At 36.8% G+C, this 27,886-nt stretch overlaps 1 pseudogene; it reads left to right on the top strand.

Moving 5' to 3' along the window:
* Positions 1-1,352: 1,352 nt before the first annotated feature.
* Positions 1,353-24,497, top strand: LOC127095803 (G-type lectin S-receptor-like serine/threonine-protein kinase At4g27290; annotated as a pseudogene).
* Positions 24,498-27,886: the final 3,389 nt, after the last annotated feature.

Here is a 27,886-nt window from a genome sequence, read left to right as displayed (position 1 = left end):
GTTCAAATCTAACCGTTTTGATAATAGGTTAGAATATGTTTGTTTTGGTTGTATTTTTTATTTATTTAATGAATATTATATAAAACCATTTGGTTTAATGATTTTTTAAATAACATTAAAAAATAATAAGTTGTTTTAAACACGTTATAAGGTATTTGTTTACTGAATGTCCATCGATATATAAAAATATTTGGTTGTATTAAATAAGATGTAAATGAAATTAAATATAATATAATAATTAAATATTTTATATTTGTGATAACTAAAATAGGGTGTAATATACCATATTTTTATATCTTATTTAACAAAAATAGAATGTAAATTTGTTGACATTTATATTAAGCATTATTCTTTTTACACTTGATTTTTATCAAATAGGGTATAAATTCGTTTGATTTTAATATAATATATATATATATATATATATATATATTATATATATATATATATATATATATTAATATATATTAACAATTTACATCCATTTTCTCTATATAAAAAATGGTATAATATACCTTTATTTACACCTGTTTTAAAAAGGGTGTAATATATCTTCTATTTACATCCGTTTTAAAATGCTAGGGTTTATAGCCCTTTGAACGTGGTCTTAATTGCTTTATTTATTAAGGAGATCGTGATCTGACCATCTTTCCAGAATCAACAAGGACTTACTCTTACTTAGCTGTCACGTCAGGCACAATACATGGACTGCTACATTGGGTTCCGTCGTCCAGGCAACTTAATTGTTAGACGATGGGCAACCCCATCTTGGACTTTTATCAAATAAGACACTACAGAGAGGTTGAAGATTTAGACACGAGTTTTAGAGATACATAATTTTCATAGAAGCAGATTATATGAAATATAAGTTCAACAAGACTTTCAATCTCAGAATTATATATTGTTACTTTTCTGAGTCAATCACTTTAATTTATTCAGCTTTTTATTTCAATTAATATGCAATTTTTTCATTTTTTTCTCTACAAGAGTTTTTTATCACTGCCAATATAATATTTTATACATATTAGTAATACATGAAAATCTGTTTTGTTCATGGATATTACATTATTTTTTCTCAGATCATAGAAGAAATAAGTGGAGATTTATCAATGAGAAGTTTGCAGGGATTCCAGGGGTAATCATTTTATTCCTTGTGATTCTTAAAATAACCATATTTACATATAAAAAAGAGGAAAATGCTAACAAAGTCAGGTGAATTTGAAATCAAAAATATTATATACTTCATGTTTCTAATATTACAAGTAGAGAAGTTTTCAATTCTTTAGTCATATTCATGTTCCTCCAAATATCCTTTTGGTTATACTCAATTAGTATCTCCTACCATTTTAGGGATGCGAAAAATATTTCATAGGAAGTACAAAAGGGAGAAGGAAGACATGAAATTATCAGCAATATTTGATTTTTCACTCATATACAATGCTACCTATCATTTTTCAGAGAGTAACAAGTTAGGACAAGGTGGTTTTGGACCAGTATACAAGGTAGTTAAGTTCATTAAAATAAAGCCCTGGTTAACATCTTCGATTAGACTATAGACTTTGTTTGTTCCTACAATTTTTTTGGCGATTCACTAGTTTTATTAACTGATGTTTCAAATTTTTCCAAAATTATTTCCAGGGCATATTGGAAGATGAACCAGAGATTGCATTCAAGAGGCTATTAAAAACTTCTGAACATGGAGAAGAACAGTTCAAAAATAAGTCATATCGATGGCAAACCTCCAACACTACAATCTTGTTAAACTTCTTGATTACTCAATTCATCAAGAGGAAAAGCTCATAATCTATGAGTTCATGCCTCATAGAAGCTTGGACTATTTCATTTTTAGTTTGAAACTTCTCATATGCAAATTATGGTTCTTCATTTTATTCTTTTCTATTATGTAGTTTCCATACTGACTTTAAAAGTGAAATTTATTAGATTTAACTCGAAAGAAACAATTAGATCTGACAAAACGGTTCCAAATTATTAACGAGATTGCTTGAGGGGTGTTATATCTTCATGAAGACTCAAGATTTAGAATTACCCATAGAAACTTGAAAGTAAATAATATTCTTCTTGATAATGATATCAATCCAAAAATATCAAATTTTGGTCAAGCTAAAACATTCAGAAGCTATCTTGACGAGTCCAATACAAATAGATAATAGATTGATGGGAACCTAGTAAGTGTTAATTGAAATTAAATTCTGTTTTTATCTTTCCAAAAAACTAACAGAATTTATTTTCTTTAGAGTCACTTTAGTTGTATCTTTTATTTTCAATGTATAAAATACTTGTAATTTTCCCAATTCAAAATTAATGTCAAAATCTATACTCATCCAATATTACTCTTTTCTCTATTTCTCTCTCAACTTCATCTTCCCCAATTTTCTTTTCTTCCACCATTGTCAAACCTTCAAATTTCAGTTTTATGTTCTAACATTTGGCATCAAGAGCCTTGGTTATCGATCCTAATCCGCTGCAACAATGGCAACCGTTTTCAATGATCAAATTCCCACCAATCTCCCGATTCTTTATTCGAAGAACTATGATAAATGGGCAAAACAAATGAGGGTTTTGTTTGGTTATCAAGAGGTGCTTGAGATCGTCGTCAATGGAGTTACACAATTAGGGGCAGAGGCTACCGACATTCAAAGAGCTACACACAAAGAAGAGAAGAAGAAGGATTACAAAGCCATATTCTTGATTCATTCGTGTGTTGATAACGACAATTTCGAGAAGGTTGGCGATTGTGAATCGGCGAAGCAAGCATGGGAAATCTTGGAGAAAGCATATGCCGGTGCCGTCAAAGCGAAGGTTGTAAGGTTACAAACTTACAAGCGACAATTCGAGTTAACACAAATGGAAGATAAAGAAACGATCAACGACTACATTACGCGCATTACCCGGTTAGTTAATCAAATCAAATCTTGTGGGGAAACGATTCTTGAGCAGAATGTTGTATCGAAAGTATTGCGTTCGTTAACGTCGCGTTTCGACAACATAGTTGTGGCTATTGAAGAATCAAAGGATCTAACAACTTTGAGCAAGGATGAATTGCAAAGTTCGTTAGAGGCACATGAAAAAAGGATGGATGAGAGAGGCGCCGACAAAACCAAAGCAGAGATTGCTTTGCAAGCGCGTCTCAATGAGAAGAATAAAAGGTTGAAAGGAAAATTTGCGGCGAGAGGTAAATCAAATTTTCAGAATTTTGGTTCAAACGATTCGCAAAATTCAAAGCATTTGACGAGTGAAAAGGGTGAAAGTAGCTCCAAGGATAGTGGTCATAGCAATGGTTTCAAGAAGCGTGATGTGAGTAAGGTGCAATGATACAAGTGCAGAAAGTTTAGACACTTTGCAAATTCGTGTCGTGGTAAATCGAATGAGAATCACAATAATGAAGCCAAGGTTACTAGGGAAGAGGTAGATGATGAGGACACACTTCTAGTAATGATCACAGAGGGGAGTTATGGCATTACGGGTGTTCCGGGCAGCAGCTACAGTAGTGACAGTTTGCGGGACAGCAGTTGTACCGTTCCGGAAAATAGCGAGAAAATGCATTCGGATTGAAATGCATTGGTTACCGTTCGTGATGGAGTCCAAGGGAGAGATGAGTGGTACTTGGATTCCGGTTGTTCAACACATATGACGGGTCGAAAAGATTGGTTTGTGCAAATCAATCAAGCGACAAAAAATAAAGTCAAATTTGCCGACGACACCACTTTAAGCGTCGAAGGGGTAGGAGATGTTTTGATCGGAAAAAGGAATGGTGGATATTCAAGGATCAAAGATGTCTTGTATATACCGGGAATTAAGTGTAATCTTTTAAGCATTGGTCAATTACTTGAAAGACGATACAAAATTCGGTTGGAGGACAAGATTTTATGCGTTTTGGATTCAAATGGTGTGTTGATTCTAAAAGCGTCGATGGATGCCAATAGAACCTTTAAGGTTGAGTTAAAGGTTATGGAGCATCGTTGTCTAGCTACCGCGGCAAGTAGAGATGAGTGGTTATGGCATTACCGTCTTGGTCACCTTAATTTTAGGGATCTAAGAAAGTTGCAACAAAGTGAAATGGTAACAGGGCTGCCACACATTAGTATTCCAACTGAATTGTGTGAGGAATGTGTGAAGGCTAAACAGCACAAGAATGTGTTTAGTAAAGATGCGGGTTGAAGAACCAAAGACTTACGACTTACTTAAGGTGGTATGTTCCGACGTTTGCGGACCGATGCAAGTAGAGACTTATGGTGGCAATCGATATTTTGTTACGTTCATTGACGATTTTAGTAGGAAGCTTTGGACATATCTTATCAATAGAAAAGATGAGGTATTTGGAGTTTTCAACAATTTCAAATCCATGGTGGAACGCCAAAGCGGTCGGAAGCTCAAAATTCTCAAAACGGATGGTGGAGGTGAGTATACCTCTAGTGAGTTTGGGAAGTTTTGTGATCTTGAGGGAATTGTACGTGAGGTGGTGCCTCCGTATACGCCTCAACAAAACGGGGCTGCCAAGAGGAAAAATCGTACAATAATGAACATGGTGCGTAGTATGCTTTGTGGGAAAAATTTTCCTAAGGAATTGTGGGGTGAGGCCGTGTCTACAGCCACCTACTTGTTGAATAGGTGTCCCACTAAGAAGCTGGAGAAACTCACACCGGAAGAGGCTTGGAGTGGCTTCAAACCGAATTTGAATCATTTACGCGTTTTTAGATCGATTGCATATCGTCATGTACCGGATCAACTTCGAAAGAAATTGGATGATAAGGGTGAGAAGCTGATATTTGTAGGATATTGTCGCACCTCAAAAAAATGATGAGTGATGATGCGATCCCTCGCGATAGGACGCGGAAAAAATGTTGGTTCGAACAGAGTCGCCACCGAACTTTATTTATTCCAATGAAGGAACAGGAAAATATCGAGAAAACCTTTGGAAATAAGAACAATGGTCATCGCAACCATATTCGGGTTCGGGAGTCGATTACGTAAGGGGAAGGTATTAGCACCCCTTACGTCCGTTGTACTCAACGGGAACCTCTTAGTCTGATTTTGCTATTTGACTGTTATTCGGATTGCTTCGAGTAATTAGGATTGATGATAGATATGGATGAAGACCTCATGAGAGGGTAATGGGAGGTTTTTTATTAGTGTGCTCGCGAAGATACAGCAATCTCCTGCCTACGTATTCCTTATAGTGCAATAAGGAAATCAGAGCAATCGTAGTTCGGGCTACTACGAATAATTGGTGGATTTTGTTTTGATGAACGACTGTGTAGGTCGGCGTTCTAACGGCTAAACGCTGGCTTGTCTACTCTCGGGGGAGGCTCTAGCACTGGTTTGTTGGGCGCATTAGAAAGGATTGACAGTGTTCTTTTTGAAAGGGTTTTGGTCACGCGGGGTGACAGGTTGAATTGATGTGTTTGGGTGTTTTGGTTTGGTTTCGATCGCTCGGGGGCGAGAAATTAGTTTGATGTTGAGATGTTTTTGGAGAACGACGAAAGATTGAGCAATGTGGTGTTCACCAATCGTCCAATTCTTTCGAGGAATAATAAGGCGTCCGACTTTTAGTCCCTTTTCATTCGAATTATTTTGAAAGTTTGTTTATGGATGTTGAATGTGCACGGTAGTGAGGCGTACGCCCCCTACTTGCTTATTCAAGGAATAACGAGGCGTACGCCACCTATTCCTTTACCCAAGTTTATTTAACGTGTTTTAATCGGAAGTCGATAATTTGTGCAATATGGCGTACGCCAATTATCCAAATAATCGAGAGACTGTGAGGCGTACGCCTCCCATCTTTTATCATCCGAGGTTTAAATTGTAAAAGATACGTTTAGATGTTTGTATGTGATTTACGAAGATAGTTTGTTTTTGAATTGGTAGGTTTGGATTTGTCGATGATTTGAGCTTACTCGTTTGTGTTTTAATTTGGATGACGAAGATTCGAGCAATGTGGCGTACGCCAATTATTCGAATAATCGAAAGATAGTGAGGCGTACGCCTCCTATCCTCTTTTCATCTGAAATATAGGATAAAAAAAGGATTTGGAATTTGTCAAAATGATTTGAAATAGTATTGATTTGAAGTGTTAATTGGGTGACAAGAACTCGCGCAATATGGCGTACGCCAATTATTCAAGTGCTTGAGAAATAGTGAAGCGTACGCTTCCTATCTCCTTTTCATCCCAAGTTATATTTAAGAGAAAAATGATTTTTGAAATTGAATAGTTTGAAAAAGGTGGTTTGAATAATTTGAATTTGAAAAGTGATTCGGAATTGTGATTTAAGATTTAATTGGGTGACAAGAACTCGCGCAATATGGCGTACGCCAATTATTCAAGTGCTTGAGAAATAGTGAAGCGTACGCTTCCTATCTCCTTTTCAACCCGAGTTTATTTTAAAAGAGAAAATTCTTTTAGAAGTTATATTTGATTTGAAAAAATGATTTGAAATTGTGTGAATTAAGGTTTAATCGGACGACAAGAACTCGCGCAATATGGCGTACGCCAATTATTCGAGTGCTTGAGAAATAATGAAGCGTACGCCTCCTATCTCCTTTTCATCCCAAGTTATATGCTTAAAAAATCTTTTTGAAATTGAATTGGTTTGGGAAAAATGATTTGAAGTTGTGAATGAGTTTAAAATGAATTTTGATTTAGTGTATTATTTCATCTACTCGATTATTCAATAACCAAGTAGGTTTCATTGTAAGAAAGCCCAAGAGTAAGCTATGTGAGGTTGATGGCGATGCTAAGAGCACTCGGCTTACAAGGATGTTTTAAAAAAGGGCTCGACTTTAAATCGAGAATTGTGATTTGTGCTTTTTTTTGAAATTGGTTTTGTATTGGATGATGAATTGAAATAAAATTGAAATTGAAAAAATGATTTATGAAAAGATGGTGGAATTGGAATGAAATGATTATGGTTTTCTAATTAACCAAATTAATTTCTCAAAATTTGATTGAATTAATTAATTACTTTAACTAAAACTAATCACCAAAATTATTCACTTAGAAAATATAATTATGTTAATTAAAATTAATGTTAATTAATTAATTAAACAACAATTAAATTGATTAATTAGAAAAAGAAACATATGATAACATTGATTTACAAAACTCGAATCATGGTAGTCACAAAATGTGCTAAAAAACCGGTTATGGCGAGATGACAGTATTATCGATGTCGTTTTAAAAAAAAAAAAAAAAAATCAGATTCATGCATCAAATGTAAACATAATCAATTTAATATTTACAAGTTTATTTACAATAATAACAGTAAACACCAAAATTCAACTAAAAATCTAGAATCAAATTGTATCAAGAATATGAACAGTTCGGTTTCCACTTAATCGTATCAAGCATATCACAGAGCAAAGCAATCATAAACATCCATAACTCAAATTTTCAAGATAAGAAAGATGACCATTGGAAAAGCTAAAACACTTTTTGACAGCTTAATTGAAAAACTCCTATGTCTACACACTACATTAAAACAGAACCAATTTGTCCAAATATTACACCTCAGTTTAGTAATCAATCTACCTCAATAATCAATCTCTCAATGCTACACCAAAACAGAATTTGAAGAAAATCAAAGAAATTGCAATTAAAACCAAACATATATCGACAGGATTAAAAGGCTAATTAGAAATTACAAATCAGACAAACCCTGCACACTGATTCAAAACCTAAACAGAAGTGAAACCTCGCTCGCAGTTAAATACGTTTAACAGATATCAGCACAAATTCAACATAACACATAAAAAATTAATGATTCTAAACCTAAACAGAACCTAATGAATTGAAAAGATGACGAAAACAGGTTTGTAACCACTGCCGAAAAGTTAACCCGAGGAGTTACCGTAATTGCAGTAACTGCAATAGAGCCCAAATCAATAACAGCAGCAGCTTGAGATCTCTTATCCAATCGTCATGTCTTCGGCGTTTTGACAATCCGCACAGCTTGCTTCACCCAATATATCCATGGCTCTTTGACCTTCAAACTTTTTCCCTGAAAAACAGCAAATTACAGCAACAACACATTTCCGAGAGTTAATTTTTTTTGACAGGAACGGTTGAGAGGTAGTGCGGAATGGGTTTGATTTTAAGGGTTTGGCATTAACGGAGGGTGGGTTTGTGACGGTTGGAGATTTGTATTTAGGGGTGTTCGTCGATCTGAAGGTGAGCTTCACGGCGGCGAGGGTTTGTACGGTAACGGCGATGAAGAGATGAAGATGGGTTTTGGGGTTGGTCGAATGAGGTTTCGAGCGGCTACGGGGCGATGAAGAACGGCGATTCGATTTGGCGGTGGTGGTAAGGTTATGATGACGATTGATGAAGGTTTGTGTGAGTTAGTGAAGAAGGGTTGAGATGATGGAGATGGAGGGCGAAGGCTAAGAGAAAAACGGAGAGGGTTGGTTTTGTGAAGCGGCGGCTAGGTTTTTTAGCTGAGAGTTGAGAGTGAGAGATTTGGAGAGTTTAGGGATTGTGAGGAGTGTTTTGTGCCCGAGTGAGAGAGCGAGGATCATTTGTAGGGATTCTCTTTTTTGTTTTTTTCTTTTCTTTTTCGTACAGTAGAGGGAAAGAGGAGGTAGTGGAGCAGGGTCTTGTTGGTAGTGGGGGAGTGGATGATGAGAGACGTTGGGAGCGTGAGAAGCTAACAGTCTTTTTGTTTTTTCCTCGTAGAATCCAATGTACATTATATACAATTATTTTACACTTTATTATTTAAAATAAATCAAAAACTAACTAATAGTTATTTTTAGACTAATTAATATCTAAACTACTTATTATATAATTACATAATTAATATGAAAAAAACTAAAAAAAATCTAACTAATATATATTTTTTTAAAAAAAACAACTAACTAATATATTTAAATAAAAACAACTAATATTTAATTATATAACTAAAATTTAAAACTGATTAATATCAAAAAAACTAACTAATAATTTATTGAAAAACTAATTAACTTAATAAAAAACTAAAAAATAATGACCAATAAAAAAGAAGTCGAGTACAAAAAGAACTGGTCACACTAAGATTGTCAGCACAAAACACATTATTTGAAAAATACACTGCTTCCTCAAATTTTGACAATTCAATCGATTTTTTCTGTATTCTCAAATAAATTCATTCTGACTGATATTTCAGGTGTTATTCATGATGCAAATGTATGTCATGTTATGCATATGATGCAAAAATGAAACTGAAATTAATTTTAGAAAAAATTACAATAAACCCGGACAAAATTGGGGTACGACAGCTGCCCCTATTTAATTATCTTGAACTTAGAAAGTAAGAATGACAATGGTCATCATACATTCGTGGTGGAAGGTAATTAAATACGAAAGGATCCAAATTTTGTCCTTTGAAATGCAATGCAGATGAAAATGCAATGGATGCCAAGGTAGTAGGGTAGAATGTTCGATCAATGTCAACCCTCGAGTCAACACTCAAATCTCGCGCAGGTCATTTCTGATGTGAAGACGAAGGTGGGATCGGTTTTCTGACACCAAAAGGATGACAGAGATTCACCATGATTTTGAGGATTGTTATCACCAAAAGGATGATGGATAAGCTGAGCTTCAAAGGTAGTCATCACCAAAAGGATGATGTCCATCACCAAAAGGATGATGGTATTCTGATAAGATTTCCCAGTACAGAGAGTGTAATATCAAGGCTATCACCAAAAGGATGATAGTCGACTCATCAAACTTCAAAGATCACCATCACCAAAAGGATGAAGGTAAGATCCAACAACAAAACTTGTTATCACCAAAAGGATGATAATAAGTCAGATAGCTTCGATGATCACCATCACCAAAAGGATGAAGGTATAGTCACACAACAAACTTGTTATCACCAAAAGGATGATAATAAGTCGATTGACTTCAATGATCACCATCACCAAAATGATGAAGGTATAGATCAAGACAAAACTTGTTACCACCAAAAGGATGATAATAAGTCACACGACTCAAAGGATCTCCATCACCAAAAGGATGATAGTAAGATCGAGACACAAACTTGTTATCACCAAAAGGATGATAAGAAGTCAACAATCACCATCACCAAAAGGATGAAGGTATTGTTAAAAGACACAACTTAGTTACCACCAAAAGGATGATAATAAGTACACACGCAACTGATCACCATCACCAAAAGGATGAAGGTAGGATCAAGACACAGACTTGTTATCACCAAAAGGATGATAACCACCATCACCAAAAGGATGAAGGTATAATTAAAACACAAACTTGTTATCACCAAAAGGATGATAACCACCATCACCAAAAGGATGAAGGTAAGACACAAACTTGTTATCACCAAAAGGATGATAACCACCATCACCAAAAGGATGAAGGTATAATCAAGACACAAACTGGTTATCACCAAAAGGATGATAACCACCATCACCAAAAGGATGAAGGTATAATCAAGACACAAACTGGTTATCACCAAAAGGATGATAACCACCATCACCAAAAGGATGAAGGTAAGATCAAGACACAAACTGGTTATCACCAAAAGGATGATAACCACCATCACCAAAAGGATGAAGGTAAGACACAACTTGTTATCACCAAAAGGATGATAACCACCATCACCAAAAGGATGAAGGTATAATCAAGACACAAACTTGTTATCACCAAAAGGATGATAACCACCATCACCAAAAGGATGAAGGTAAGACACAACTTGTTACCACCAAAAGGATGATAAGAAGCACACACACAACTGATCACCATCACCAAAAGGATGAAGGTAGGATCAAGACAAACTTGTTATCACCAAAAGGATGATAACCACCATCACCAAAAGGATGAAGGTATAATCAAGACACAAACTGGTTATCACCAAAAGGATGATAACCACCATCACCAAAAGGATGAAGGTATAATTAAAAACAAACTTGTTATCACCAAAAGGATGATAACCACCATCACCAAAAGGATGAAGGTATAATTAAAAGATAAAACTTGTTACCACCAAAAGGATGATAAGAAGCACACAACGCAATTGATCACCGTCACCAAAAGGATGAAGGTAGGATCAAGACACAAACTTGTTATCACCAAAAGGATGATAAGAAGTCAACAATCGCCATCACCAAAAGGATGAAGGTGTTGTCAAACGACAAAACTTGTTACCACCAAAAGGATGATAAGAAGCACACGCAATTGATCACCATCACCAAAAGGATGAAGGTAAGATCAAGACAAACTTGTTATCACCAAAAGGATGATAAAAAGTCAACAATCACCATCACCAAAAGGATGAAGGTATTGACAAACGACAAAACTTAGTTACCACCAAAAGGATGATAATAAGTCAATAGTCACCATCACCAAAAGGATGAAGGCACTACAACACAATAGAACTCGTTATCACCAAAAGGATGATAATGAATCCACAATCACCATCACCAAAAGGATGAAGGTGAGATCATAACTTCAAAACTTGTTACCACCAAAAGGATGATAATAAGTTATGATAACTGTGAATATTGCTGACACCAAAAGGATGACAGTGGGGGTTGGATTTTTCAAATGTCACGGACTTACCATTACCAAAAGGATAACAGTTATCGTATACAGGGTGATGATCATTCTTCAATGGACTTTCACCAAAAGGATGATAGTGAGAAAAATATTGGACAAACAAGACTACTGTCAAAGTTCAGTAAACCTGATTTGCTGGATAGTGTTGGAACATGGCTGGGTAGGACTCGCTTGGAGTATCAACAACAAAATGTTGCAGAATAAATATCCTCTGGGGAGATGTAGTTTCTGTCAACAAAAGGTTATGGGAAGCGACTCATTGAGGGACGCTTAACGTGAATCAGGTAAGTGTTTGGAGAAACATTGTTTGACTTAGCTGAGGATAACATCTTATCAACAAAAGGTTGAAGGATGTAACTCAATGGGGAACGCCCGATAGCAGGGTAAGAACTTACTCAGAGAAAAAACAATGACTCAACTGAGGGTTGGCCTGGATGCCTACGACTAAACCTTGGATTTTGAATCGTGTTATATGCATAAATGTTATGTATGAGTTATGTATGAGGTGATGCATGTGATGCATGTTTGAATGCAAAGAATGATTGGTTTGTTTTGGGATTGGCCCCCCTTTCAAAGGCAACGTGTTTTGTGGAAACCAGTGTTGGTTATATTTGTTTTTGTGTGGGTGCCAGCAGGTGGGCTTTGGTTTTTTTTTTTTTGTGGTAATTGTCAATGTGGATTGAGCTATTGTTTGGTGAAAGGATCTGACTTCCCGACACTCGGTAGTTGATGATGTGATGAACACGCAGTAGATGCGGATACTCTTGGTGCCCCAAGTTTGATCTCTTGCTGATATGTTGTGTCTTTGTCTTTGAGAAGATCTCAGTTTCTTCTTCTAAAGTGTTTGGCCAGCCTGTAACTGAGCATAGCGACGTGATCAACGCATGTTGGTTATGCCTTTGATGTACCCCAAGGGTTCTTGTCAAGATATGATATTGTACTAGTATGAACTTTCGACATCTTGGTTGTGAATTCAAGCAATCACTATTGTCTGATACAATCTGCTTGACTGACTTGAAGATAGGAAGGGAATTTGCCCCTTGCAACTTGTCTTGCCCCTGACTGTAGGGTGTTCAAAAGAATTCTCCTTGAAAGGAAACCTTAGGAGTGATTATCCCATGACATGGTCTGAGTTTGTTTTCTGATGTCCAAATCTGGCTATGGTCTGCCCCTGATTAGCCTTGGGAGGACTTGCCCCAGATGGACTGAGTATTGAAGTGTTTTTCCTCCCTGATCAACCGATGCTTGGAGATTTGTCTTACACAGACTACTTCTTAGGTCAATATGATCAAAAGATGCCATGCCCCCTGATGTAGGATGGCCTTGATTCGTGTCAGCACCAACGATCAAGTGCCTCTTGAATTGCTCCTTGTTGGAATCTTTCCGATGTCAAGCACTGACTGACAATTAAGAATTGTTATCTACGAAATGGTGATTTTAATGCAACAGTTATGCAAGTTTTGAAAAACAATCATTCATTTGGAGTGTTGTGGTAGCGTGTGGCGAGTGGATCATGAGTCCAAACGCGGTGCTAATTTAGCTAGTGTGTGAATGATGTAGTGGGAAGAGATTTAGCAAATATTTAGGAGTCAGTTTACTCAACCTTGCTATAGTATGCTTTCAGAAAAACCTTACTTCAATTAGGTCTTTTGAAGGTTGTAACGTGGCTTGGTTCATGGTTATTGAAACAAAAGGATATAAGGCTCAAAGTTTATTTTAACCCGCCCCTTCTTCATGATGATCTTCAATCCTATGTTCAGTTAATTCACACACATTCGTCTTTTGTAAGTGTAAGGATAAAGATGGTGATTCAAGGTCTCTTGGAATGGCAGCCACCTTATTTCTTTTTTTGGATGTCAGTGACCCTTTGATTTTGGTATGGTGGTCACTGAATCTTGTTTTTTGTTTTGGAGACTTTCATTGTCTCTTTCGATTTTTGTTTTGATCCCTAACTTTTGCATGGACCGCTTGTTGAAGCTTTGATCCATCGGGATTGCCCATGTTTTTTGCCTAAGTCTCCTTTCAGGGTGTTGGACTTAGCGGGCTTTTTTTCTGATTTGATTTTTTTTTAATTGTGACTGCCAAGTCATTGGTCATTGAAGAACAACCGACATAAAATTTGGATTTGTATGGTTCCTTTAACACTTTAGGATGTGTGTGAAGAATGTCATATGGTTGATCTTTGTATGAGATATTTCATCTTCGTAATTTGAATGTGTAGTCAGACTAACTGAACACTACCCTGCCCCTGGTTAAGCGTAAGGGTTTGTATATCTGAAAGAAACTCCTACTTCTGGGCTCGAAGTGGTTAACTAGGGATTAACTCCTTATCTCTCCGGTGTTTGGGGATTTGAAACAATGCCTGTACATCATCAGCAAGGTTTTATCCGAAAGCATTCGATCAGCAATTATGAGTATTTTGTTTTCGTCATCCTCCCTCCAACATTTACTAACAATAGTGTGATAGAGGAGGTGAAGTGGAAAAGTATGTGTTTGTGATTTGCAAATGTGATAGAGGGGTGAATATGAAAGATTGATTCAAAAGCATGCATGATCATCCCAAATACAAATAACAATGCTTAAAGCATACAGTACTTAGACAAACAAGATCAAATTACAAGAATGCAAAATGGTAAAATTGGCATAATGATCGCCTTCATTCAAATGAACAGGCCTTCATTACTTGATTGCTCTGCTTGTTCAGGCTGGTGAGGAACATTATCTTCGAGCTTCACTCGACTCTGCATGCGCTGGCATGGGATTTGTTGCAACGTTTGGCCTCACTGGCGTGAATGTAAGTGCTTTACTGTCAACCAAGTCCTGGACCTTGTGCTTGAAAGCCTTACAGTTCTCTATTGTGTGCCCTGGGGCACCCATGTGATACTCACAGTGAGCATTGGCGTCGTAGCCTGGAGGATATGGTGGAGTTGCAGGTGTTAGCTCCTTCAGAACAACCGATCCATCCTTTAGTAGGTAAGGGAGGATCTTGCTGTATGACACTGGCAAAGGATCGAAATGTCTTTCTGGCCTCCTTGCCCTCTGTTGGTTAGGGGGACGTGGTTGTGGAGCACGTTGTTGTTGATTCTGATGCGGCTGCTGGTAAGTCGGCTGTTGATAAGGCTGTTGATATGGTCGCTGATGTGGAGGTTGATACGGTGGCTGATATGGTGTCGGGACGACAGCGGCAACCTGATCATAAGGCATAGGAGCATATGGAGGTGCCCTATATCCTCCTCCTCCCATTACAGCATTGGTTTGCCCTTCTGGCTTCTTTGGGAGATTGGGATATGGTTTCTTCATCCCACTTGAAGCATTAGCAGTGCAAGGTAGTTTCCCCTTCTTGATCTGGCTCTCAATCCGTTCTCCCACGGAGACGACCTCAGCGAAAGTTGGAAAACTGGATCCTACCATCTTTTCCATGTATTGGGTATGCAGAGTTCCCATAAACATGTCAATTAGCTCTTTGTCAAGGAGAGGAGGTTGGACACGAGCTGCAAGCTCTCTCCACCGTTGTGCGTATTCCTTGAATGACTCATTGTTGCGTTGAGTCATGTCTTGCAGCTGTGTGCGATTGGGTGCTAGATCAGTGTTGTACTGATAATGCCTGAGGAAAGCTTCAGCAAGTTCTCTCCATGACTGGACCTGACCTCTCTCTAGTTGCATATACCACTCCAAAGATGCCCCACTGAGACTATCTTGGAAGTAATGAATCAGGAGTTGATCATTACTAATATGGGCAGCCATTTTGCGGCAATAAGCTCTGAGGTGAGTCCTCGGGCAGCTGATCCCTTTGTATTTGTCAAAGTCCGGGACTTTGAATTTCTGCGGAATCACGAGACCTGGAACCAAGCACATATCAACGGCGTCCAAACCGGGAGTAGTGTGAACCTCCAAGGATTTAAACTTTTCCTCCAAAGCATGGAGTCTATCAACAGCTGGGTCTGGGAGACCTCCAACAACAGGTTTGGCAAGTTGTGGCATGAAGAATGCGTCGTATGGATCTTCGTCACCCATCATTGATCCATGTCGAGCAGATATAGTAGAATGCTCATGGGGGTTTATGTTGACCATGGGAACAGGAATAAGGATCGGTCCTCCTTCAGGATGGGCAGGATTACCATCAAGGTCAGTTACTCCAGGGATGCTAAGTGATGGCGATCCAAACTCGGCAGCAACTTTCCTAGCTTCAGCGTTAGTCTCAGCATCCTTCTCCTTTTGGGCCAAGAGTAACATGGTCTCAAGCAGACGGTCCATCTTTGCCTGCATGGAGTCAATGTCCGTTCTCATCGAAACCTGGTTAGCTTCAAGTTGTTCAAGTGTCATCTTGTAATTGCGGCGTGTCTCGTACCGGTGTCGAGTAGTCAGCGTTTACTGAACAAGGGGAGAATATGGTGTAAGTTTTTTGTTTCTGGAAGATGAAATGCAATGCATGTAGATGATATGCAAATGCATGAAATTTTGCCAGGTTTTTTCACAGAGGAATACAGACTCAAAATTATTCACACGTCGGGTACGTCAGGATAAGAGGAAGAAGTACGAGCTTGTCTGATTACTAGAAATTCCCAAAGGTAGGTTCTAAAGTTATGTTTTCAAGGAAGGAACTTAGACTCACGGATCAAGTTCAAAACTTCCTCGCAATGGTGGGCTAGCCACATTGTGATGGGAATTCTGAAATGATCTAATCTAAGTGGGATTCTCGTATTGTACGAACAGGGTGTACACCCTTCGGTTCAATACTACATAATCACCGATTATGAAAACAAAACTTGGTTTTAAGGCGAGGTCCCTAGAGTCACGGATCGTGTTTAGAACCTCCACCGCAATGATGGGCTAGCCATATTGTGATGGGAACTCCAAACAGATCTACTCTAGGTGGAGTCTTCGTATTGTCCCAATAGGCGTACGCCCCTCGGTTCAATACTACATAACTCCGGGTTCTAAGTTTTTCTCGAAGCTCGGGTATGGAGCTTATCTCACAACATGCGTCAAGCCCCACATCAAGGTATCAAGAAAAAATTCAAACAATACAAGCAATAAGAATAAAATATAGAGAAATAAGTATGGAAGAAAAGAGTATCTTCCAACAGTCATAGCAAAATCAGACTAAGTTAGGCTAGACTCTCTCTTGCTTGGAACGGGGTCCCCAGCAGAGTCGCCAGTCTGTCGCACCTCAAAGAAATGATGAGTGATGATGCGATCCCTCGCGATAGGACGCGGAAAAAATGTTGGTTCGAACAGAGTCGCCACCGAACTTTATTTATTCCAATGAAGGAACAGGAAAATATCGAGAAAACCTTTGGAAATAAGAACAATGGTCATCGCAACCATATTCGGGTTCGGGAGTCGATTATGTAAGGGGAAGGTATTAGCACCCCTTACGTCCGTTGTACTCAACGGGAACCTCTTAGTCTGATTTTGCTATTTGACTGTTATTCGGATTGCTTCGAGTAATTAGGATTGATGATAGATATGGATGAAGACCTCATGAGAGGGTAATGGGAGGTTTTTTATTAGTGTGCTCGCGAAGATACAGCAATCTCCTGCCTACGTATTCCTTATAGTGCAATAAGGAAATCAGAGCAATCGTAGTTCGGGCTACTACGAATAATTGGTGGATTTTGTTTTGATGAACGACTGTGTAGGTCGGCGTTCTAACGGCTAAACGCTGGCTTGTCTACTCTCGGGGGAGGCTCTAGCACTGGTTTGTTGGGCGCATTAGAAAGGATTGACAGTGTTCTTTTTGAAAGGGTTTTGGTCACGCGGGGGTGACAGGTTGAATTGATGTGTTTGGGTGTTTTGGTTTGGTTTCGATCGCTCGGGGGCGAGAAATTAGTTTGATGTTGAGATGTTTTTGGAGAACGACGAAAGATTGAGCAATGTGGTGTTCACCAATCGTCCAATTCTTTCGAGGAATAATAAGGCGTCCGACTTTTAGTCCCTTTTCATTCGAATTATTTTGAAAGTTTGTTTATGGATGTTGAATGTGCACGGTAGTGAGGCGTACGCCCCCTACTTGCTTATTCAAGGAATAACGAGGCGTACGCCACCTATTCCTTTACCCAAGTTTATTTAACGTGTTTTAATCGGAAGTCGATAATTTGTGCAATATGGCGTACGCCAATTATCCAAATAATCGAGAGACTGTGAGGCGTACGCCTCCCATCTTTTATCATCCGAGGTTTAAATTGTAAAAGATACGTTTAGATGTTTGTATGTGATTTACGAAGATAGTTTGTTTTTGAATTGGTAGGTTTGGATTTGTCGATGATTTGAGCTTACTCGTTTGTGTTTTAATTTGGATGACGAAGATTCGAGCAATGTGGCGTACGCCAATTATTCGAATAATCGAAAGATAGTGAGGCGTACGCCTCCTATCCTCTTTTCATCTGAAATATAGGATAAAAAAAGGATTTGGAATTTGTCAAAATGATTTGAAATAGTATTGATTTGAAGTGTTAATTGGGTGACAAGAACTCGCGCAATATGGCGTACGCCAATTATTCAAGTGCTTGAGAAATAGTGAAGCGTACGCTTCCTATCTCCTTTTCATCCCAAGTTATATTTAAGAGAAAAATGATTTTTGAAATTGAATAGTTTGAAAAAGGTGGTTTGAATAATTTGAATTTGAAAAGTGATTCGGAATTGTGATTTAAGATTTAATTGGGTGACAAGAACTCGCGCAATATGGCGTACGCCAATTATTCAAGTGCTTGAGAAATAGTGAAGCGTACGCTTCCTATCTCCTTTTCAACCCGAGTTTATTTTAAAAGAGAAAATTCTTTTAGAAGTTATATTTGATTTGAAAAAATGATTTGAAATTGTGTGAATTAAGGTTTAATCGGACGACAAGAACTCGCGCAATATGGCGTACGCCAATTATTCGAGTGCTTGAGAAATAATGAAGCGTACGCCTCCTATCTCCTTTTCATCCCAAGTTATATGCTTAAAAAATCTTTTTGAAATTGAATTGGTTTGGGAAAAATGATTTGAAGTTGTGAATGAGTTTAAAATGAATTTTGATTTAGTGTATTATTTCATCTACTCGATTATTCAATAACCAAGTAGGTTTCATTGTAAGAAAGCCCAAGAGTAAGCTATGTGAGGTTGATGGCGATGCTAAGAGCACTCGGCTTACAAGGATGTTTTAAAAAAGGGCTCGACTTTAAATCGAGAATTGTGATTTGTGCTTTTTTTTGAAATTGGTTTTGTATTGGATGATGAATTGAAATAAAATTGAAATTGAAAAAATGATTTATGAAAAGATGGTGGAATTGGAATGAAATGATTATGGTTTTCTAATTAACCAAATTAATTTCTCAAAATTTGATTGAATTAATTAATTACTTTAACTAAAACTAATCACCAAAATTATTCACTTAGAAAATATAATTATGTTAATTAAAATTAATGTTAATTAATTAATTAAACAACAATTAAATTGATTAATTAGAAAAAGAAACATATGATAACATTGATTTACAAAACTCGAATCATGGTAGTCACAAAATGTGCTAAAAAACCGGTTATGGCGAGATGACAGTATTATCGATGTCGTTTTAAAAAAAAAAAAAAAAAAATCAGATTCATGCATCAAATGTAAACATAATCAATTTAATATTTACAAGTTTATTTACAATAATAACAGTAAACACCAAAATTCAACTAAAAATCTAGAATCAAATTGTATCAAGAATATGAACAGTTCGGTTTCCACTTAATCGTATCAAGCATATCACAGAGCAAAGCAATCATAAACATCCATAACTCAAATTTTCAAGATAAGAAAGATGACCATTGGAAAAGCTAAAACACTTTTTGACAGCTTAATTGAAAAACTCCTATGTCTACACACTACATTAAAACAGAACCAATTTGTCCAAATATTACACCTCAGTTTAGTAATCAATCTACCTCAATAATCAATCTCTCAATGCTACACCAAAACAGAATTTGAAGAAAATCAAAGAAATTGCAATTAAAACCAAACATATATCGACAGGATTAAAAGGCTAATTAGAAATTACAAATCAGACAAACCCTGCACACTGATTCAAAACCTAAACAGAAGTGAAACCTCGCTCGCAGTTAAATACGTTTAACAGATATCAGCACAAATTCAACATAACACATAAAAAATTAATGATTCTAAACCTAAACAGAACCTAATGAATTGAAAAGATGACGAAAACAGGTTTGTAACCACTGCCGAAAAGTTAACCCGAGGAGTTACCGTAATTGCAGTAACTGCAATAGAGCCCAAATCAATAACAGCAGCAGCTTGAGATCTCTTATCCAATCGTCATGTCTTCGGCGTTTTGACAATCCGCACAGCTTGCTTCACCCAATATATCCATGGCTCTTTGACCTTCAAACTTTTTCCCTGAAAAACAGCAAATTACAGCAACAACACATTTCCGAGAGTTAATTTTTTTTGACAGGAACGGTTGAGAGGTAGTGCGGAATGGGTTTGATTTTAAGGGTTTGGCATTAACGGAGGGTGGGTTTGTGACGGTTGGAGATTTGTATTTAGGGGTGTTCGTCGATCTGAAGGTGAGCTTCACGGCGGCGAGGGTTTGTACGGTAACGGCGATGAAGAGATGAAGATGGGTTTTGGGGTTGGTCGAATGAGGTTTCGAGCGGCTACGGGGCGATGAAGAACGGCGATTCGATTTGGCGGTGGTGGTAAGGTTATGATGACGATTGATGAAGGTTTGTGTGAGTTAGTGAAGAAGGGTTGAGATGATGGAGATGGAGGGCGAAGGCTAAGAGAAAAACGGAGAGGGTTGGTTTTGTGAAGCGGCGGCTAGGTTTTTTAGCTGAGAGTTGAGAGTGAGAGATTTGGAGAGTTTAGGGATTGTGAGGAGTGTTTTGTGCCCGAGTGAGAGAGCGAGGATCATTTGTAGGGATTCTCTTTTTTGTTTTTTTCTTTTCTTTTTCGTACAGTAGAGGGAAAGAGGAGGTAGTGGAGCAGGGTCTTGTTGGTAGTGGGGGAGTGGATGATGAGAGACGTTGGGAGCGTGAGAAGCTAACAGTCTTTTTGTTTTTTCCTCGTAGAATCCAATGTACATTATATACAATTATTTTACACTTTATTATTTAAAATAAATCAAAAACTAACTAATAGTTATTTTTAGACTAATTAATATCTAAACTACTTATTATATAATTACATAATTAATATGAAAAAAACTAAAAAAATCTAACTAATATATATTTTTTAAAAAAAAACAACTAACTAATATATTTAAATAAAAACAACTAATATTTAATTATATAACTAAAATTTAAAACTGATTAATATCAAAAAAACTAACTAATAATTTATTGAAAAACTAATTAACTTAATAAAAAACTAAAAAATAATGACCAATAAAAAAGAAGTCGAGTACAAAAAGAACTGGTCACACTAAGATTGTCAGCACAAAACACATTATTTGAAAAATACACTGCTTCCTCAAATTTTGACAATTCAATCGATTTTTTCTGTATTCTCAAATAAATTCATTCTGACTGATATTTCAGGTGTTATTCATGATGCAAATGTATGTCATGTTATGCATATGATGCAAAAATGAAACTGAAATTAATTTTAGAAAAAATTACAATAAACCCGGACAAAATTGGGGTACGACAGATATCACTCTACTGGAGGGTATAAGTTGTTCGATGGAAAAAATTGGAAGATCGTCATAACCCGGAATGTGACTTTTGATGAAGTAAAAAATGCAGAAAATGATGCAGTAATCGATTACCCAAATAGCAGTAATCGATTACTCACAAAAAATGCAGCAGTAACCGATTACTCTACTGGGAGTAATCGATTACTCACAGAAAAACAGCAGCAGCAGTTTTTTGAAATCTCTGATCCGGAGGCTTCCGACACCATTGTACCAGCACCTACAGTAGCGCAAAATGATGTTGTTAATAATGGTAGACCAGTGAGGCAAAGAGCCTTGCCTCATAGACTCCGAGATTACGAAAGATTCCAAGATAACGAAGTGAATAACGATGGTGATTTTGTTCATTTCGCGCTTATGGCCGAATCCGAACCGGTAAATGAGGAAGAAGCCTTAAGTAATCCTAAGTGGATATGTGCAATGAAAGAGGAGCTGGAATCTATTGAGAAAAATGGTACTTGGGAGTTGGTCGATTTACCACTTGGAAAGAAACTGATAGGTGTGCGATGGGTGTATAAGGTTAAAGCAAATCCCAAAGGTGAAGTAATCAAGCACAAAGCTCGATTAGTGGCGAAGGGGTTCTTGCAACGAGAAGGTATAGACTATGAGGAGGTATTCGCACCGGTGGCTAGATTAGAGACTATTCGTTCGGTTGTTGGTATTGCGCATAACAACAATTGGATGGTTTACCAAATGGATGTCAAATATGCGTTTTTGAATGGTCCTTTTATTGAGGAAGTCTATGTGGGGCAGCCACCCGGTTTCGTGATAAAAGATCAAGAGATGAAGTATTACAAGCTACACAAGGCGTTGTATGGTTTGAAACAAGCTCCAAGAGCTTGGAACAAACGTATTGACGACTTTCTTATTGACATTGGTTTCAAACGATGTGTATCCGAACATGGAGTTTATGTGAGATCGGATACAAATGATGGTATGATTATACTTTGCTTGTATGTTGATGATCTCTTGATTACGGGAAGCCATGACAAGAGTGTTTCAAGGTTCAAAAGTGAGCTCATGAGAGAGTTTGAGATGACGGACCTTGGTGTCATGAATTACTTCCTTGGCATAGAGTTTCACAAGTCAAAAGTGGGGTTGCTTATGCACCAAAGGAGGTATGCTCTAGATATTTTGAAAAAGTGTGATATGGAGCATTGTAATGCTTCTATTACACCTTGTGAGGCTAGAGTACAGCTGTCCAAAAGTGATGAGGAGGATGATGTCGATCCAACACTTTACCAGAGCTTGATTGGATCGTTACGGTATTTGTGCAATACGCGACCGGATTTGGCTTTTAGTGTCGGTATTGCGAGTAGATTCATGGAGAGACCGAAGGTGTCTCACTTGGCGGCGGTCAAGAGGATCCTTAGATATGTGAAAGGTACTCTTGGTTTCGGAATTCTCTTTCCCGCATCGGACACGGGGCGTAAGTGCAATTTACTTGGCTACACCGATTCTAATTGGTGCGGAGATAAAGATGACCGAAAATCGACGGCGGGGTACATCTTTATGTTTGGTAGTACACCAATCTCTTGGTGTTCGAAAAAGGAACCGGTTGTAGCATTCTCTTCTTGTGAGGCTGAGTACATTGCGGCGTCATTAGGTGCGTGCCAAGTTATGTGGCTTATGAATCTATTGAAGGAATTGGGATGTGGTAATGATGCTGCCACCACACTGTTTGTAGACAATGTTTCCGCAATAAATCTTGCGAAGGACCCGATTGCACACGGAATGAGCAATCATATTGAGACGCGGTTTCATTATTTGAGAGAATTGGTTGGTGATGGAAAGCTTAGATTGAGCTATTGCCGAAGCGAAGACCAAGTCGCGGATTTGTTGACAAAGGGTGTGACAAATGATGTGTTCAAGAGGCTAAAGAAGTGCTTGAGCATGGTGGACTTGGAGCAACTAAAGTAAGGTGGTGTGTTAATTGAAATTAAATTCTGTTTTTACCCTTCCAAAAAGCTAACAGAATTTATTTTCTTTAAAGTCAGCTTAGTTGTATCTTTTATTCTCAATGTATAAAACACTTGTAATTTTCCCAATTCATAATTAATGCCAAAATCTATACTCATCTAATATTACTCTTTTCTCTATTTCTCTCTCAACTTCATCTTCCCCAATTTTCTTTTCTTCCACCATTGCCAAACCTTCAAATTTCAGTTTTATGTTCTAACAGTAAGTACCTCTTTGAGTTATATAGTTCCACTATGTTACAATTCCTTTTAACATTAATTTTCTAATTTCATGGCTATGTTGCAGTGGTTATATGCTGCATGAATATGCAATGCACTGGTCATTTTCAATTAAATCATATGTTTTTAGCTTTGGTGTAATTGTTATAGAGGTAATTAGTGGAGGATAGACTCGGAAGTTTTATGAACCCCATCATCATCTTAATCTTCTTGGTCATGTAAGTTTAAAGTTTATTTAAATTAGGATCAATATTTCTGCTAGAATAATATAATACTAAAAATTAAAAATTAAAAAAAACATTTGCAACATTGATTTCAGGTATGGAGACTATCGAATGAAGCAAAAGCACAAGAGCTAATGGATGAATTTTTCCATGGTAAAACCATTTCATGTGAAATATTGAATTGTATTCATGTCGGTCTACTATGTGTGCAACAGATACCGGAACATAGACCTAACATGTCATATGTGGTCTTAATGTTGAATGGTGAAAAGTTTCGGTGACGACTCTGTTCGAGCATATTTTTCGCGAGCGCTTTGCGAAGGATCATACTTTTCGAGATGCAATAGGAGGAACTAGATTGACATGGACCTTACCTCTAGGGAAATCCCATACCTGTTCTTAACCGACATGGCCGAATTTTCTCCTAGCTGCACGGAGTCGAACTCGGCGCCCGGGGTAGGTTAGACTTCGCCTTCGCGCGCATCCAGATCTAAATTGTTGTTGCTTCTCCATGCTTAAGGTAGAATATTCTCTCAAATTATCTTCCTGATTCTTCTGGCTTCTCGTAAATCTAGAGTTATAGTGACCGATAATCCTCAATCGTCATGATAGGCTACCTTCAAGTGGATTGTAGAAGCAACTGCATCCAATTTCACTAAGAAGGATCTTCCTAGAATACATTTTGAAGGTGCTTCTACACTGTACCACGAGCATTGACATAGTTATTATTCTCTGACTCATCCCTTCTCCTATTGATAGTGTTAAATCTATCGCTCCACAAGGACGAGTGATTGAATCGTTGAAGGCTAGTAAATCTTCTTTGCCATAAAGACTCAGATCCGTACACTCGTGGCTCAATGGTTCTAATGTGTATTTGTAAAGGAAATTGCAAGAACTTCCATCATCCACTAATTAAGAGTCTCATCAAGGTTTGATCTAAGATAATAATCGTGATAGCTAAAGGTAGATCGGAATTTACGATTCCATCACTCTTTTCTTGATCTAGGAGTCCAAATCTTGATTGATCGATTTGCTGAACCCCTGGATCGATGTCTAGCAAGAACAAATTGAGAGGTGACGAAGTGTTGGATGTTGTGGCGCTGAGAAATGCGTCTATCGATAATAATAGGCGAGGAGCTGAATCTTTTTTCTTGAGCATCTTTGGAGAAGTTACCGCATGTGCTCACTTTGTTTCCAATGGGAAAATTTCTTCAGATTAAGAATTGGTTGTTCTTAATGAAAATGTGGGGATTAAAAAGTAATTCCCATAGACAACACCATTGTACAATTCTGGAACTAGAAATATAAAGAGTTGCAGAAGCTGCGATAAAGTAGAGTTTCAATGCGACAAAAAAAGGGGTGTTCCTGCAAGGTTAGTATCCCAATGCTCCAGTTAGTACATGAATGAGTAAAGATTATTCAAATTATGTTTGAAACTTATTACCTGAAATGACATCATTCCATATATATATATATATATATATATATATATAATATATATATATATATATATATATATATATATATATATATAATATAATATATATATATATATTATATATATATATATATTATATATATATATTAATATATATATATATATAAGCGAAATAACTATCTCGCTATCTTTCTGGCATGGAATACAGAGAACTGTTGGATCTGCCTGAGGCATGAATATCCTCCAGTTGGGTACTATCACGGCACGAAAAATACACGAGCGTAAGGAATGCTCAAAATATAAACATAACAGAGTCGCCACCAAACTTTATTTATTCCAAAAGGGGGAAAGGGAAAATATGATTAAACCCATAAAAAAACAAAAAGAAATGGTCTTCGCAACCAAATCGAGTTCGGGATTCGGTTATGCAAGGGGAAGGTATTACAATCTCTCACATCTGTTGTACTCAATGAGACTCATTTAGTTAGTTTTGTGCAAGAGTGTTAGCGTGATATTAGTTTTCGATCTTCTACATATTGAGTGAGAAAAAAGAAAAGAAGAACATTTTTTATTAAAGGGGTGCCTGACAAGATTTCAAAATCCTGCTTCTACGTATCTCTAGGTGCTATGGAGAACTCAAAGCTACATAGTTCTATTTATAAAGAACTACTGGGTTGATTGTTTTTAAGGATTGATCCTTTAGACATATCGAGTGACTAAACCTTTACTTGTTGCTCGTTCTTGGAGGCGGAAGTCTTTGTTTGTTTCACGTCGATATGGATAAAGCATACTCGTTTTTGGAAATGTTTTCGAAGTTGCATAAGGGCGAAAAACAAGTTCGATTGATTAAGTTGTTTTTATCATGAAGATTTGATCTTTTTAGAAGGTGAGTAAACATTTAGTAGAGGTCTGCACGAAACGTGTGTTTACTCGGGGTTTGCATGGATGTGTTTCCATTGTCCATTTATTCCTAATTTGTTTAACGTGTTTTTGATTTAAAAGACTAATAATCGTTTTGAATCCAGTGTGCTCCGAAAGCTCGACAATTAAGGGGTTTAAAGAGATGTACATCTCTTAGTCCTTTGCCTTTCAATTTTTATTACGAAAAATATTTTGCATCAACGACTTTACGTTGGATCAAGCGTTGCAAGTTTATTATGAAAAGAGTTTGAATTAATCTGAAGAGATACTCGATGTTAAATTCAAATTGAATGTGATTTGGGAAAAAAGCTCGACGTTGAATCAAACGTTATTTTTTTGTTCTTTTCTGAAAGTGGTTGATTTTAATCTTGAGTTAACAATCAACTAACACAATAAAAAAATGAAAGCGGTAAACTTATTACACATTACGGGAATAGGGATACAATTTTATTGAATGAGGATATAATAAAGAGATTAACAATACATGCTCAACAAACAATTGTAAATAGACAATGATCTCATTGTAAGAAGGCACAAGAGAAAGTTAAGAGGCCAGAAATTAATCGAAGTTTTGAACTACTGAATTTAGCGTCATGTTAAGCAATCTTAAAGTGATTCATGTAGGAATCACTCTATCTGTTGTCAGTCAATAAGCTATATTTGTTTAAGCAGTTTCTGAAGTTAAATTGAATTTTTAATTTCAAAATTGTAACGCATATGAAAATCCAACAACTCGATGATTTAAACGACAATTTTAAAGGTAAAAAGAAACAATAATTAAACTAGTGAATTTAGCGTTATGTTAAGCAATTGTAAATTAATTCATGTAGGAATCACTCTATCTGAGGTTAGTCAACAAAACTCTATGCATTTAAGCAGTTTCTGAAGTTAAATTAAATTTTTAACTCTGAAATTGCAACGTATATGAAAATTCCACAACTCGATGATTTAAAAGATATTTTTTAAAGGTAAAATAAAATGACAATTAAACTAATGAATTTAGTGTTATGTTAAGCAATCGTAAAATAATTCATGTAGGAATCACTCTATCTGAGGTTGGTTAATAATAATAGTATCAATAATAATAGTAATAATAATAATAATAAATATATTTGTAAAAACTTACAAAAGTAAAAAAAAACACAATTAATAATAGCAAAAAAAATTGAAATGCAAAAAAGGGGCGGTGGGGAGTTGTAATAGACACAAAGATGTTTTTTTTCAAAATAAAAAGGGAAGCCTCCACTTAGGCTTCGACAAGTGGCAGGAGGAATTAAAAAAAAAGTCAAAATACCAAATCTTCCTCCTCTCCTCCTTCTTTCGTCTCTCTCTCTCTATTAAACAACAACAACAACTTAGAAAAAAAACTAAAGAAAACTCCCCCTTCATAAAAAGTCATGAATCAAGTAAACAGGCAACACAACTTTTAACAAAATTTATACAAAGGCAAAAATCATCTCTCTCACTCACTATAAAACCTAGTAGTGGTTATTGTTACGATTTCGTCGGAGGTTAGTATACGATTTAGATCGGAGGGTGAGGCAAGAGGAATTTGTTTTCCGGAGGGTGAGGGCGGAGGAATTTGTTTTTCGGAGGGTGAGGTTGTTTAGTGGTTGATGATGACTTTTTTCTCTAAGAAATTTTTATAGTGATGATTAGGAGTTGTAGAAGGTGTTTGAAGTTGTTGTTGTTTTTGATGTTATGTTGGTTGAAGAAGACGAGGTTAGGTGATGATGATGAAGAGTGAAGAAAAAGTTTGTTTGGATGTTGATGATGATGAGTAATTATGTGTTATTGTTTATGTTGGCGTGGACGATGTTGTATCTGTCATGGTGTGGTTTTGGAAAAAAATGATGATG

Source organism: Lathyrus oleraceus, chromosome 6 (genome assembly GCF_024323335.1).
Source record: "Lathyrus oleraceus cultivar Zhongwan6 chromosome 6, CAAS_Psat_ZW6_1.0, whole genome shotgun sequence".
NCBI classification, from domain to species: Eukaryota; Viridiplantae; Streptophyta; class Magnoliopsida; order Fabales; family Fabaceae; genus Lathyrus; species Lathyrus oleraceus.
Note: the sequence above shows the minus strand (reverse complement) of the source record. Positions and strands in the feature narration are given on the sequence as shown.